Raw genomic sequence first — 15,542 nt, 5'->3', positions numbered from 1 at the left:
TATGTCCTGCTCCAATTTCACTCGCTCACACCACGAGTCTGAAGCATGCTCAAGCCTGACCCAGAATCCATCTGTTTAATTTAATTTGTGTCGTCCATGAACTTGTATTTTATAGAGCGAGAGGAGCAGCAGCAGCAACAAGAGAAAAGGGTTGAGGAATTCAAAAGTTTCTTCACTGCACGCAAAGGCCCAACCATAACAAGGGAGAGAAAAAGAGAGCTGGATGTAGCATTTTTTAAAATGATTTACATGGACTATGAACCGCTGAGTAAAGGAGAACGCGAAGGAATGCAACACTTCGACAGTGCAGCTCAACCGGGCTACACCCCCCCCCCCATGCTACAACACCGTACGAGACACGCTCATGCCACATGCCCTGGAAGAGATGGAAGCCAAACTGCAAGACCTACTGCAAAATGGTGATGGGCTTGTTCTGTCAGCGGACATTTGGACCAGTAAAAGAGGGCACAGCTTCCTTGGCATCGTGGCCAGTTTAATTGATGGGACGTTCCGGGGCAACACGGTTTTGTTGGGCTGTGAGCACATACAGGGGCACCATACCGCAGATCGTATTTACCAAAAGTATGAAAGTGTACTGAAATATTGGAACGTGCAACGACGTGTGATTCGGGTCGTCACTGACAGTGCCAGCAACATGATCAAGGCGTTAAACCTCCTCCCTGGCACTGAAGAGGAGGCGGAGGGTGAAGTGACCGCGGATGCCAGCAGCAGCGCAGAACATGAAGAGGAGGATGAGGGACCACCTGTGCCCTCGCAAGTCCATGTGGAAGTGATGACCACTAATGTAGAAACTATGATAAATCAGTACTTTACTGTGTCAAATTTACATCTGAGATGCCCCATTCACATGCTTCAGCTAGCGATCAAAGATGCCATTAACGAGCATGACAACATTAATAGGCTGTTAGTGAAAGTCGGGCACCTGGTGAAAAGTGTACGCATGAGCACCCTGAACACAGAGTAAACCGACCAATTAGGTGTCCGCCCCACAAATGCCTGCGCCACTCGATGGAGCAGCCAGCTGCGGATGAATCAGTCGTTCATCCGGTTGTTCCAAAAAGACCCGTTATGGCAAAACAAACTCAAGTCTAATGTTGCTAACATCACCCTGAATCAAGTACGGCAGCTGACGCACCTTGTCAGTGTGCTAACACCATTGGCAGACCTCACAGACAAAATGCAGAAGGAGCTGGGGAACCTGGGGATGATCCTCCCTGCTGTCACAGAAATCAAATCCCTGCTCACCGATGACACTCACGCTGCACTTCCAATGGGCATCGCTGCTTTTGCAGAAACATTGACAAACAACGTGTCAATTCGCTATGGAATATACTATACTGATAAACATCTCATTTTAGCATCAGTGTTAGATCCCCGTTTCAAGACAGAATGGATCATCCGAGATGAGTCTGTATGCAACAAACTCGCGGAGATAAGGTAAGGCTGTGGTTTAAGCTAAAAGTGGAGTGGAGTGTGATGTGTATTGAGTGGAGCGTGATGCAAACAGCGTTGAGCGCTGAGCGATAATGAGCGGATTGGCCTGGTGTGGCTTTGAGCGGGGGGAGCGGAGGGGTGAACAGCTCCATGAGCGAGGAGCTGAGATTCTCACCGCTCCAATCATATGCTCTGGTCAAGACACAATATAGTTTTGGGGGTGAAAACACAGTTGTGATTATTCTCTATAGAGACAACTATGGTTGTCAATTATTATATTACACATGCATGCATACACACACACACACACATATGCATGCACTGTCACGTTGTATAATGATTAGAAGACAGGCGCAGGAATACGTATTAGGGTTTTTTATTACTCCACCCAACACAAGGTACGTCATGAAAAAACGACTGGGACGAAGCCCAAAACTGCACCAGCAGCGGGACGACACCGGCCTCGGGGACGACCACAGGAACGCGGTGCGGGTCGGTCAGGGCGCCGACGGTGAAAATCCCTGGTCAGCAAAGTGTCCAGGATGTCCACCGCAGGAACCCGGCACCGCTCCTCTGGGCCGTACCCCTCCCAGTCGATGAGAAACTGGAGAAGCCCCGCCCAACGCCTCAAATCCAGGACTTCACGGACTGAGTATGCCGGATCTCCCTCGATGTCCAGAGGAGAAGGAGGGGCGTCACTGAGTCCAGCCTCAGCGAGGGGACCAGGCACCACTGGCCTGAGGAGAGACATATGAAAAGACGGGTTAATGCGGTAATCAGCAGGGAGTTGCAAACGGTACCTTACCTAATTAACACTCCTCAGGACTATAAACGGCCCCACAAACCACGGGCTCAGCTTTCGGCAGGGCAAGCGGAGGGGCAGGTTCTGGGTGGAGAGCCAGACCCGGTCGCCTGGAGAGAAAACAGGCACCTCACTGTGGTGGAGGTCGGCCTGTTCCTTTTGCCGATGCACGGCCCGCTGGAGACGAGTGTGCGCAGCGTTCCAGATCTCCTCAGCGCGCCGAAACAACTTGCCTCGGTCTGGCTCGGATGCCAAGGTGCCAGGGCTGGCTGATACCCCAACACGCACTGGAAAGGAGTGAAGTTAGTGGAGTAGTGGCAGAGGGAATTCTGCGCGTACTCAGCCTAAGGTAGAAAATCCGCCCACTTCCCCGGCCAGTCCTGACAGTAACACCTCAGGAACCTGCCCACTTCCTGATTGACCCTCTCCACCTGCCCATTAGCTTGGGGACGGTACCCGGAGGTGAGACTGACCGTGACCCCCAGGCATTCCATGAATGCTTTCCATACGCGTGAGGTGAACTGAGGGCCACGGTCAGACACAATGTCCTCCGGGATCCCATAGTGCTGGAAGACGTGCGTAAAAAGAGCCTCCGCGGTTTGCATGGCAGACGAGAGCCCAGGCAGAGGAAGGAGGCAACAAGCTTTGGAAAACCGGTCCACAACGACGAGAACGGTGGTGTTCCCCTGGGAGGGGGGAAGGTCAGTGACAAAGTCCACCGAGAGGTGAGACCAGGGTCGTTGTGGAACCGGCAGGGGAAGGAGCTTTCCATAAGGGAGGTGTCTGGATGTCTTTGACTGGGCACAGATGGAGCAGGAAGAGACGTAAACCCGGACGTCCCTAGCCAAGGTGGGCCACCAGTACTTCTCACTCAGGCAGGCGATGGTACGGCCTATCCCAGGATGACCCGACATAGGCGCCGTGTGAGCCCAGGAAAGGAGGCGGTCCCGCACACCCGTGGGCACGTAGGCGCGGTTCTCTGGGCACTGTGCGGGTGCGGGTTCTGTACGCAGGGCCTGCCATATGTCGGCGTCCACGTCCCACACCACTGGCGCGATGATATGGAACAGAGGGATGATGGTTGTCTCCTCTCCCTCCCTCTCGTCTGCATCATAGAGGCGAGACAGGGCATCCGCCTTTACGTTCTTCGAGCCTGGCCTATAGGAAAGCGTGAATTGGAACCTGGCGAAGAATAGAGCCCACCTGGCCTGTCTCGGGTTTAGCCTCTTCGCTGCCCTGATGTACTCCAGGTTGCGCTGGTCCGTCCACACCAGGAAAGGGTGTTTGGACCCCTCCAGCCAGTGCCTCCACGTCCTTCAGAGCATTTTTGACCGCCAAGAGTTCCCGGTCCCCTACGTCATAGTTCCTCTGGGCGGGGCTCAGCTTCTTGGCGTAGAAGGCGCAGGGCCACAGTTTTGGAGGGGTTCCGGTGTGCTGGGATAGCACTGCCCCGACTCCTACTTCGGAGGCATCCACCTCAACAGGGTATTCAGGGAATTGAATGGGAAAAACACACTGGTTGAGTTGACAGAAAAGGAGAGGAGATCTTGCATCCTACCTGGGTTGGAGCAGGGGAATTCCCTGGCTTGTCACCTCCTCGCCTATTAGTGGATAGAGGGCTGGTCGGGGAGAAATGACCCCTTTCTCCACAATAGGAGCAGAGGCCCAGATTCCTTTTACTCCTACGCTCTGCCTCAGCTCTGGCCACGGTGCAGGTGTAGCCATGGGCTCCGGAAACCACGCAGGTCTTCGTCGGGACCGCAGGAGGTTGTCCAACCGAATCGCCATGCTGATGAGCTGGTCGAGTGACAGGTTGTCATCACGGCAGGCTAATTCTCTCTGTACCTCCTCCTGCAGTCCGCTGCGGAAAACGGTGACCAGAGCCGCCTCGTTCCATCCGGTGGAGGTGGTCCAGAACTCCAGGGCGAACTCCGAGGCGGTCCTAGATCCCTGGCGTAGTCGGAGTAGACGCTCACCCCACTCTCTACCCTCCACAGGATGATCAAACACTGAGCGGAAGAGGAGGGCGAAGCGCTCGTAGGACTCGACCTCGGGTCCGCCCGTTTCCCAGACTGCGGCCCCCCAGTCCAGGGCCCTTCCGGTCAGTGCCGAGATGACTGTGGCAACCCTGTCTCTCCCGGAGACAGCCTCGGCGTAGCGAGTGAGGTACAGGTCGCATTGCAGAAGGAATCCCTTGCATCTTGCTGGCGCACATTCGAAGCGCTCTGGGAGGGCCAGGGGTATTCCGCGGACCGGCTCAGATGGGATGGAGGCAGGTAGTGGTGGTGTGGGGGCTGATGCCAGAACCGGTGCTGGAGACTGCACATTCCTCTCCAAACGCAGGACGGTTGCCAGAACGCTGTCCATGACGCTGCCGAGTCTGGAGAGACAGTCCTCGTGATGCTGGACTGTCTCTACGATGGTCGCCAGCTCTGCCTTTCCCGCTGTGTCCATTTTATAGGGTTGATTATTCTGTCACGTTGTATAATGATTCGAAGACAGGCGCAGGAATACGTATTCGTTTTTTAAATTACTCCACCCAACACAAGGTACGTCATGAAAAAACGATGGGGACGAAGCCCAAAACAAACACCTATATATAAATCACAAGGATGTAACCCAAACAAAAGAGCGAGGTGTAAACCTCTAAACGAGACCCGTAATACCAAGAGCACAATACACGGTACTCACGAGACCAACGGACATGGGACAATAATCGACAAGGACAATGGGGAACATATATACACATACTAATCAGGGGAAATGGGAACAGGTGTGCATAATAAGACAAGACATTCCGGGGTTGGTTGTAATGATCCAGGTCAGTGAAGCCTAGAAGACCAGTGACGTAGACCTCCGGAGCTGGTGAACGGAATGAGCAGCAGTACTGGGGGGATCCGTGACATGCACTACCCCCGTAGCTCACACACTTTTTTACATTTCCATTTCAAAGCAGCACTCCCACAAACCTTTTCACCTGTGAGTTCCACATTTTTTTATATGCGTGATATCAGATAACACTTACTGTTCCAAAATGTCATTGTAACGCAACGGGACAGTTAACCCATGCTGCCCTCAAACCATTAGCCTAATTATCTATCAGCTATGTTTTAACTTGTTAATTTCTAATTATTTTCTAACAAGTTTTATTTTCTAACAACAGTTTGAATTGAGGTGTGTTCCGCCTCCTCATTAATTCACATAGAAGTAGCCCATTTCATTGTTGATGACAATTTACACTGAACAAAATTATAAACGCAACATGTAAAGCATTGTTTCCATGTTTCATGAGCTAAAATAAAAGATCCCAGAAATGTTCCATACCAACAAAATGCTTGTCCACCAGAGCTGTTGCCATAGAATTGAATGTTCATTTCTCTACCATAAGCCACCTCCAACGTCGTTTTTAGAGAATTTGGCAGTATGTCCTCACAAAAAAATACAGACCACGTGTATGTTTGCTGATGTCAATGTTGTGGACAGAGTGCCCCATGGTGGCGGTGGGGTTATGGTATAGGCAGGCATTAGCTACGGACAACGAACACAATTGCATTTTATCGATGGCAATTTCAATGCACAGTTATACCATGACGAGATCCTGAGGCCCATTGTCGTGCCATTCATCCGCCACCATCCCCTCATGTTTCAGCATGATAATGCAAGGCCTCATGTTGCAAGGATCTGTACACAATTCCTGGAAGCTGAAAATGTCCCAGTTCTTCCATGGCCTGCATACTCATCAGACATGTCATCCATTGAGCATGTTTGGGATGCTCTGGATTGACATGTAAGACAGTGTGTTCCAGTTCCCGCCAATATCCAGCAACTTTGCACAGCCATTGAAGAGGACTGGGACAACATTCCACAGGCCACAATCAACAGCCACTCTATGTGAAGGAGATGTGTAGTGCTGCATGATGCAAATGGTGGTCACACCAGATACTGACTGGTTTTCTGATCAACGCCATACCTTTTTTTTTAAGGTATCTGTGACAAACAGATGCATATCTGTATTCCCAGTCATGTGAAATCCATATATTAGGACCTAATGAATTCATTTGAATTGACTGATTTCCTTATATGAACTTATATGAACTATAACTCAATAAGAGCTTTGAAATTGTTGCATGTTGCATTTGAGGTGGTGATCCATGACGGATCACCACCTCAAGCTGAACCCTGGCAAGACGGAGCTGCTCTTCCTCCCGGGGAAGGACTGCCCGTTCCATGATCTCGCCATCACGGTTGACAACTCCGCTGTGTCCTCCTCCCAGAGTGCGAAGAGCCTAGGCGTGACCCTGGACAACACCCTGTCGTTCTCCGCCAACATCAAGGCGGTGACCCGCTCCTGCAGGTTCATGCTCTACAACATTCGGAGAGTGCGACCCTGCCTTACACAGGAAGCGGCGCAGGTCCTGGTCCAGGCACTTGTCATCTCCCGTCTGGACTACTGCAACTCGCTGTTGGCTGGGCTCCCTGCCTGTGCCATTAAACCCCTACAACTCATCCAGAATGCCGCAGCCCGTCTGGTGTTCAACCTTCCCAAGTTCTCTCACGTCACCCCCCTCCTCCGCACACTCCACTGGCTTCCAGTTGAAGCTCGCATCCGCTACAAGACCATGGTGCTTGCCTATGGAGCAGTGAGGGGAACGGCACCTCTGTACCTTCAGGCTCTGATCAGTCCCTACACCCAAACGAGGACATTGCGTTCATCCACCTCTGGCCTGCTGGCTCCCCTTCCTCTGCGGAAGCATAGCTCCCGCTCAGCCCAGTCAAAACTGTTCGCTGCTCTGGCACCCCAATGGTGGAACAAGCTCCCTCACGACGCCAGGACAGCGGAGTCACTCACCACCTTCCGGAGACATTTGAAACCCCACCTCTTTAAGGAATACCTGGGATAGGATAAAGTATTCCTTCTAACCCCCCCCCCCCCCCCCCCCAAATTGTAAAGTGGTTATCCCACTGGCTATAGGGTGAACGCACCAATTTGTGAGTCGCTCTGGCTAAGAGCGTCTGCTTAATGACGTTAATGTGCCCTTGAGCAAGGCACTTAACCCTAATTGCTCCTGTAAGTCGCTCTGGTTAAGAGCGTCTGCTAAATGACTAAAATGTAAATTTAAATGTATATTTTTGTTCAGTATATGTTTGAGGGATAACTGAGCCGGACAAATGGCGCGTTCAAAACAACTGGGAACTGGGAACTAGGAACTCGGAAATCTCCGACTTCCGACTTCAGTGCGTTCAAAACAGCTGGGAACTCGAAGACAAACGTGCTCCGACTGGAAAAAATAGATTTTAACGGTCATCCAACTCAGAATTCGAACTCGGGTCTCTTTCTAGAGCTCTGACTTTCCGACCTGAAGATCAATCTGGTTTTCGTGCCCACCACAGCACAAAGACCGCCTTAGTTAAAGTGGTAAATGATCTTAGCGCCAACACAGATACCAAACAGCTCTCTGTCCGTGTACTCTTAGATTTAAGTGCTGCATTCAACACTGTTGACCATGATGTCCTTCTGGACAGACTGGAGAGGTTGGTTGGCCTCTCCGGTTCTAAATTGGTTTAGGACCTATTTAACCGGTCAAGGGTGTTTTGTCAGAGAAAATACATATCACATGTGGCATTCCACAATGTTCGATTTTGGGTTTGGTACTGTTCAGTTTATATATGTTACCTCTTGGCAGCGTTATCAGAAAGCACATAATTGATTTTCACTGCTACGCAGACGATATGCAACTTTACATTTCTGTGTCACCAGAGGATTTTAGATCCACGGATAAATATTAGACTGGATTAGTGATTTAAATACTTGGATGGCACACAACTTCCTCCAGCTAAATCAAGACAAGACCGAGGTACTTATTGTTGGAGCTAAAGCACAAAGAAAGAATCTAGCCATACACTATGAAGGAACTCCATACCCTGGCAGAACGCAATGACCAGGCGCTCAATACATTGCCCACCTCACCTCCAAGGAATCCCGGAAACCCCTGAAGTCTACATGTCCGAGTGAACCCAATGTCACCCGAGTTCTCTCGGGAATCACAGAGGGCTGCCGACTCGCCTCCTTCGGTGCCCATGCAACTGGGCAGGGCTAGATTGTCTCCTGTTGAGCGAATACGCAGACGTAACACCCAGAGCTGTCTATATTGTGGAGCTACGGGACATTTCTTAGCTACCTGCCCATTAAAAACCCAGGCTCATCAAGTAGGTACGAGTACGCTGGTGAGCCATACGGGGAGTTTCCCACCTTCCATTGCTCGCACCCCTCTCCATGCTACCCTGTTGGGGGTGACCGGTCCAAATCTCTCCGGGTGCTCATTGACTCTGAGCTTTATGGACGCTACCCTGGTGTCAGAGCTGGGTATCCCCACACAACCCCTCTCCATTTCCATGGACGTCAGAGCGTTGGATGGGCGCTCTATTGGCAGAGTCACCCACACTACGTTTCCCATTGACCTGAGAATGTCGGGCAATCACAGTGAGGGTATGCAGTTCCTGCCCATTGAATCCCCTCATGCACCCGTGGTTTTGGGGTTCTCCTGGCTCCAGAGGCACAATCCTCTAATTTACTAGGCTACTAGTTCTATCCTGGGCTGGAGCCCGTTTTGCCATGCGCATTGCTTGAAGTCAGCGCATCCTCATCTATTCCCGGTCCGCTCAAGAGCACGTCCTCCATGTCCGACAGGTCCTCCAGCGTCTCCTGGAGAACCAACTGTTCGTGAAGGCGGAGAAGTGTGAGTTCCATCGCACCACTATCTCCTTCCTAGGATACGTCATCGCTGCAGGGATGGACCCTGACAAGGTGAGAGCGGTGGTGGATTGGCCTCAACCCCCGTTCAGAGTGCAGCTGCAACGTTTCCTGGGGTTTGCCCATTTCTACCATTATTTCATCTGGGGTTACAGCACCCTTGCTTCCCCCCTCTCTGCACTCACCTCTCCCAAGGTGCCGTTCATATGGTCTCCAGCAGCTGACCGGGCGTTCTCTGGCCTCAAGCAGCGATTCACTACAGCCCCCATCTTAATCCATCTGGACCGTCCCGTCAGTTCGTGGTGGAGATCAACGCCTCGGAGGCACTGGTTAGAAGCACTGGTTAGAAGGGGCGGAACAGCCATTTTTGGTGTGGACGGACCATAAGAACCTGGAATATCTCTGCACCGCCAAGCGCCTCAACTCCAGGCAGGCGAGATGGGCCCTGTTATTCACTCGCTTCCATTTCACTATCTCCTACCGCCCAGGGTCCAAGAATGTGAAGCCTGATGCACTCTCATGTCTGTACAGCCCCACTACTACACCATCAGACCCAGAGACTATCCTCCCTACGTCCTGTCTAGCGGCTGCTAGAGTCTGGGGAATCGAGAGTCTGGTCCGCAAGGCACAGTGTTCCCGGTGGGGTCCAGCTAACCTGATGTTTTTTCTGGACTCTGCCCATGCTCCTGTTCTGGAATGGGCTCATACCTCGAGACTCACCTGTCATCCTGGCTCCCGTCGGACCTTGGATTTCATCCGACAACGTTTTTGGTGGCCCACCATGGTTCCTGATGTCTCTGCATTCGTTGCCACATGTACTGTGTGTGCGCAGAACAAGACCCCACGGCAAGCTCCGGCTGGCCTCCTTCAACCACTTCCAATCCCTCACCGCCCCTGGTTCCAAAGTCGCCCATTTTATTCCCCTTCCTAAGTTGCCCTCAGCTAAGGAGACGGCCCAGCTCATGGTGCAGCACGTGCAGCACGTCTTCCGGATCCATGGACTGCCGGTCGACATGGTCTCCGATCACGGTCCTCAGTTCTCGTCCTGGTTCTTGAAGGCATTCTGCACCCATTTTGGGTCGTTGGCCAGCCTGTCCTCTGGTTTCCACCCCCAGTCCAATGGCCAGTGGGAGCGAGCCAATCAGGACCTGGAGACGACTCTTCGCTGCCTCGTCTCCACCAATCCCACCACCTGGAGTCAGCAACTCGTGTGGGTGGAATATGCTCGCAACACCCTTCCCTGTTCTGCTACGGGTCTCTTGCCTTTTGAGTGTTCCCTGGGATATCAGCCCCCGCTCTTCCCGGAGCAAGAGGCAGAGGTCAGTACACCTTCTGCCCTGGTGTTCGTCCTTCGCTGTTGCCGTACCTGGAAGAGAGCCTGGGCCGCTCTTCTCAAGACCACCTCCAGGTACCGATGATAGGCGGACCGCCAGCGGACCCCTGCTCCCCGCTACAGTCTTGGGCAGAGGGTATGGCTGTCCACTCGGGATCTGCCCCTCCGGGTGGTGTCCCGCAAACTTTCCCCCGTGTTTTATTGGTCCTTTCCCCATCTCTAAAGTTCTTAGCCCCTCTACTGTTTGTCTTCTGTTGCCCCGTACCCTCCCACTTTTCATGTGTCCAGAATTAACCCTGTGTCTCACAGCCCTTTGTCTCCTGTTTCCATCATCCCCAGTGCATTTATACCTGCGTTCTCTGTTTGTCTGTTGCCAGTTCGTCTTGTCTTGTCAGGTCTTACCAGCATGCTTTCCCGTTTTCCTGTTTCTCAAGTGTTTATTTCTTAGTTATCATTCTGCCTGGCCTGACCCAGAGCCTGCCTGCCGTCCTGTACCTGCCTGACTCTGACCTGATTACAAACCTTTGCCTGTCCTCGACCTGCCCTTTGCCTGCCCCGTGTTCTAATAAATTATTATTGAGAACTGTGCTATCCGCCTCCTGTGTCTGCATCTGGGTCATATCCTGAGCCGTGATAGAGGTCATATTGAGCTAACCCTCGGCTGACAGAAACCATAATATGAATTAGCTAATAGCAATTACTATTTACAATTCATCAAATCACGGCTGAGCTCACCAGTTGATCGATATAATTGAGTAAAACACTATCTAAAAATGTTAAGTAATGGGTAGTTTGTGCACTCCGCCATGTTAGTTTTTTCGCGTCAACCAAAGATAAGAGGTTACAAGATGAGTTGGGTCTGTTTGCAGTATGCATGTTGAAGGGGGTGTGTCGTCTACCATCATCATTCACATTCACTTCCGGAAGTTTACTCAAAAGACCATCCCATCACCTCGTGTTATTATAACATCTTTGGTCTGACAGACGTTTACGTGACAACCAGAATGCATTGTATGATGTCAACAAACATGGCGCCACACATAACTGGCAATTAGCTTAGCATTAGCTCATCATAATCAGTTAAACCTTCAAACAAGTATTTTACACACAACATATGTGTCCATTACAATCTATTGAAGAATCGGAATGCATGATTTGTCACCAGTACTTGAAAACATGTGAATACAACAGTAAATACATTATGCTCCTTACATACATAGGTGTGTTACAGTAGAAACGACAACACAGTACACATAAACTATAATGATAATGTAATAAGGCACTTACTTTGATAGGAACAAACAAAATGTATCTAGATCCACTATGAGGCTGTGGAGGGATTGAAGTTGTGGATTTAAAATAAAACATGAATCATCAGCGTACAATGACACCTTTGTTTTTAAGCCCTGGATTTCTAATTACTTGATATTATTATTGGATCTGATTTTAATTGCTAACATTTCCGAGAGATTCTTGCTAGAGCAAGTTGTTTAGGCTAGATAAAGAAGACGAATGAAGGTAGCCTATGTGTTTGCGGGACTCTGGGGAGTGTTGTTATTTTAGCCTTTCAAGTGCCTCACGGACCATAAGGAATTTTTAGTTGAGACTGCAGGTTATCTTCCGCAGCATCAAAGACAATTCTGTGATGATTGACTCATCGAGAAGCAACGTTACGTTCCTAGTTGCTTTGTTTTATTTTGGGATTGATTTTCTACGTTTATTTACACTGTTTTATTGTACAGCTGGAGCATATATTGTGAAATGTTATATAATGATATTCATTAGAGTTGTCACGTGTGTTAAATGGGACACATCACGCTCACAGGCTGTAACTACTCAGAGCAAATATGGCTAATGGTTATGTAAACATAATCTCTTGGAACATAAATGGTTGTGGTAACCAAGTGAAGAGGAAAAAGATTTGGACATATTTTAAATAAAAAGAGGCGGATATTGTGTTCATACAGGAATCACATTTAACAGATACAGATGCACTGGAGTTTAGAGGAGGCTGGGTTGCAGAACTTTATCATAGCTCATTTAATTCCAAACAAAATGGGGTGATTATTCTGATAAACAAAATAGTTAACACTTTGATGAGTGTGGCAGGCTTATCTGCATTGAGGCTCTTATAAATGGGATTAAGGTAGTGTTATGCAACATATATGCTCCCAACAAGGAGGGCCCAGATTTGTTTCATGAGGTCAACGTTATACTGGGAAATATGGAGCGGCAGATCGTCCTTGCTGGAGACTTTAACCAAGTGATGGACAATATGACTGATAGAAGTAAATGTACAGGTAACTCCACGCCAAAGGATAGACTTGCAATACATATGCTAGCAGAAGATATGGGCCTTACAGACATATGGAGATTAGTCCATCCTAATGATAGAGAATATCCTTTTTCTCCCACTGTCATAAGACACACTCCAGAATTCTTATTGAGATCTAATTGAATGGTTAATAATGTGATTGATTACAAGCTTGGGCCCATTGCCCTCACAGATCATGCTACAGTAGAATTACATGTTGATATAAAATCCAAAAATGTGAGGAAGGGTTGATTTAGACTCAACACCATGCTATTACAAGATGAGACATTTAGCCAATCACTAGCAGATGATCTTAGATCCTTTTTTGAGATCAACATAGGCTCAACTGAAAATATTTCCACAGTATGGGAAACCTCTAAAGCATATGTTAGAGGGAAAATAATAGCACATGCGTCCAAAAAGAGGAGAGAAGGGGCTGAAGCAGTAAAAATATTAGAAACCGAGATATGTGTCTTGGAAAGGGATTTGGCAAGACATTTCACAGATAACACATTTCAAACTGCCTGCAAATTGAAATTTCAGTTGCATGAAATGTATAACAAAAAGGCAGAATATGCACTAAATAGACTTAGAACCAGTTTTTATGAGGGAGGTGAGAAGACAGGCAGGCTACTAGCAAGACAACTAAAAACACTTCTAACGTAATTCCAGCAATTAAGAAGGGCAATAAGATGGTGACCTCATCCAGAGAGATAAACAGTGTGTTTCAACGTTTTTATGAAGATTTATATACATCCTCCTGTTCAGCGAGCCCCATAGATATAGATACTTTTTTGTCTGGTATAGAATTACCTAGATTATCAGATAGCCCGGTAGAGGACCTGGACTGTACTATAACTGAAGAGGAGGTTAGAGACGCCATTTTATCTATGAAAGCAGGGAAATCACCTGGTCTGCATGGCCTTCCTGTAGAATATAGAAGTATATTCACTTTCTTGTACCTGTATTTGACAGTGGTTTACCAGGAGGCATTTAAAAATGCCTCCGTTCCGGACACCTTTAATGCGGCTTTGATATCGCTGATTCCTAAAAAGGATAGAGATACTACAGAACCTGGAAATTTTAGAGCTATCAGTCTCCTTAATGTGGATCGTAAGAGTCTTACTAAGACCCTTGCAATATGCTTAGAGAAGGCATTACCTAATATTATACATAGTGACCAAGTAGGATTTATTAAGAACAGGAACTCAATTGAATTTGAATTGGCAACACCCTACAGGAAGCAGAATTAGAATTTAATTTGAATTGAATGAAGTACAATTTAATTCAAACCAATTCAAACCAATTCAACTGAAACATGAAAGTCTCATTCATTTGACAAATCTTTTATCAAAAGGATCTGCCACTTATTAATGCAAAAATTACAAATACAATTTTTTATATTAGTTTGATTATGGTGACACTTTGTTTGGATAGTCCGGATTGTCCATCTGTTGATGCTCTAGGTCATACTATCAATTTACATTTACATTACATTTTAGTCATTTAGCAGACGCTCTTATCCAGAGCGACTTACAGGAGCAATTAGGGTTAAGTGCCTTGCTCAAGGGCACATTAACGTCATTTAGCAGACGCTCTTAGCCAGAGCGACTCACAAATTGGTGCGTTCACCCTATAGCCAGTGGGATAACCACTTTACAATTGGGGGGGGGGGGGGGGGTAGAAGGATTCCTTTATCCTATCCCAGGTATTCCTTAAAGAGGTGGGGTTTCAAATGTCTCCGGAAGGTGGTGAGTGACTCCGCTGAAGGTACAGAGGTGCCGTTCCCCTCACTGCTCCATAGGCAAGCACCATGGTCTTGTAGCGGATGCGAGCTTCAACTGGAAGCCAGTGGAGTGTGCGGAGGAGGGGGGTGACGTGAGAGAACTTGGGAAGGTTGAACACCAGACGGGCTGCGGCATTCTGGATGAGTTGTAGGGGTTTAATGGCACAGGCAGGGAGGCCAGCCAACAGCGAGTTGCAGTAGTCCAGACGGGAGATGACAAGTGCCTGGATTAGGACCTGTGCCGCTTCCTGTGTAAGGCAGGGTCGTACTCTCCGAATGTTGTAGAGCATGAACCTGCAGGAGCGGGTCACCGCCTTGATGTTGGCGGAGAACGACAGGGTGTTGTCCAGGGTCACGCCTAGGCTCTTCGCACTCTGGGAGGAGGACACAGCGGAGTTGTCAACCGTGATGGCGAGATCATGGAACGGGCAGTCCTTCCCCGGGAGGAAGAGCAGCTCCGTCTTGCCAGGGTTCAGCTTGAGGTGGTGATCCGTCATCCATACTGATATGTCTGCCAGACATGCAGAGATGCGATTCGCCACCTGGTTATCAGAAGGGGGAAAGGAGAAGATTAGTTGTGTATCGTCAGCGTAGCAATGATAGGAGACACCATGTGAGGATATGACAGAGCCAAGTGACTTGGTGTATAGGGAGAAAAGGAGAGGGCCTAGAACTGAGCCTTGGGGGACACCAGTGGTGAGAGCACGTGGTGCGGAGACAGCTTCTCGCCACGCCACTTGGTAGGAGCGACCGGTCAGGTAGGACGCAATCCAGGAGTGAGCCGCGCCGGAGATGCCCAGCTCGGAGAGGGTGGAGAGGAGGATCTGATGGTTCACAGTATCAAAGGCAGCAGACAGGTCTAGAAGGACAAGAGCAGAGGAGAGGAAAATGTGGCAAAGAGCTTCCTAGGGTTAGAGGCAGATGCTTGGAATTTAGAGTGGTAGAAGGTGGCCTTAGCAGCAGAAACAGATGAAGAAAATGTAGAGAGGAGGGAGTGAAAAGATGCCAGGTCGGCAGGGAGTTTAGTTTTCTTCCATTTCCGCTCCGCTGCCCGGAGCTCTGTTCTGTGAGCTCGCAGTGAGTCATCAAGCCACGGAGCTG

This window comes from Coregonus lavaretus (assembly GCF_964263955.1).
Source record: "Coregonus lavaretus genome assembly, chromosome: 37".
NCBI lineage: Eukaryota > Metazoa > Chordata > Actinopteri > Salmoniformes > Salmonidae > Coregonus > Coregonus lavaretus.
This window is presented reverse-complemented; position numbering follows the sequence as displayed.